The following is a 1066-nucleotide window of genomic DNA, read 5'->3' as shown; positions in this document are numbered from 1 at the left end:
GGAACAAAGCGGAAGTGAGAGAGAGAGAGAGATAGACAGACAGAGATATCGTTACCCATCGACTTTGCCCTACGCACCCGTCTTCTTCAGCAAATAAATCCCTAACTCTTAAAACAATTCTTTGCTTCCAACGCCCATTGACAAAGCTGGGGACACGCTGTCAGAAATGATGGAGCATACACTAAAATTTCTATGTTTAAGGAATCCAGGAAAAAAATTGAACGATTTTTCAACTCTGTCACTGCTCGAATGTGTAGGACATACGTTCCATACTTTTCCTTTTCGTTAATCAAATACAACTGTTTTACTCGGCTTTCATTTAGTTGCTGTTGTCTCCACTGCCTGTAACATTGATTCACCAATTTAAGTGTTAGATAATGTTATATTCCATCATTTTCTTCATGTTTGTGTTCCAAGAATGGCGATAGAACTGGCGAGAGAGTAATATTTTATTAAGGGCTTTAAGTGAAAGAGAAATTGTTTCAACGTATTCCAATAAAGAAGAAGAAAAAGTGAGAAAAAGTGAATGTAGTTACATTCCTGCTGACACTGTAGGTTGCGCAGTCTTCTTTTCTGTGGCCATCTAGATGTATTTGAGGCTATATAACTAAAGTGGTTTCTATGTACGTGGTAAGGTATTAGTACTATTATTGTTGCAGTGCGACAAAAATGTATTCTAAACGACAGAATCAAGTGTATTACTACTGTCTGTTGCTATGGTTGGGAAACCGTCAATCAACAACACAGTTTCATAGAATACAATAACAAAAATTAGTATTGTAATACTGTTTTATTAACTCACATAGGAATAAATTATCGTGGATATATAACTGTATGATTATATATTACAGCAGTTCGATTCGCCATTTCTATTGTTATTGTAAGACTGCATCATTTATATTTATCTCTCTACGCCAAAAGTTGTTTATTCTTCCCATTACTCTGAGAACACAATCACTTTTGACACAAGTAATCTGAATTTACTATTTATATCTTTTATGGATTTCATTGTGGCTGCGACAAAACTGAAACAAAGTAACAAAATTAGGATAATGAAGGTAGATAT

Source organism: Schistocerca piceifrons, chromosome 3, assembly GCF_021461385.2.
Source record: "Schistocerca piceifrons isolate TAMUIC-IGC-003096 chromosome 3, iqSchPice1.1, whole genome shotgun sequence".
Classification (NCBI taxonomy): Eukaryota; Metazoa; Arthropoda; class Insecta; order Orthoptera; family Acrididae; genus Schistocerca; species Schistocerca piceifrons.
This window is presented reverse-complemented; position numbering follows the sequence as displayed.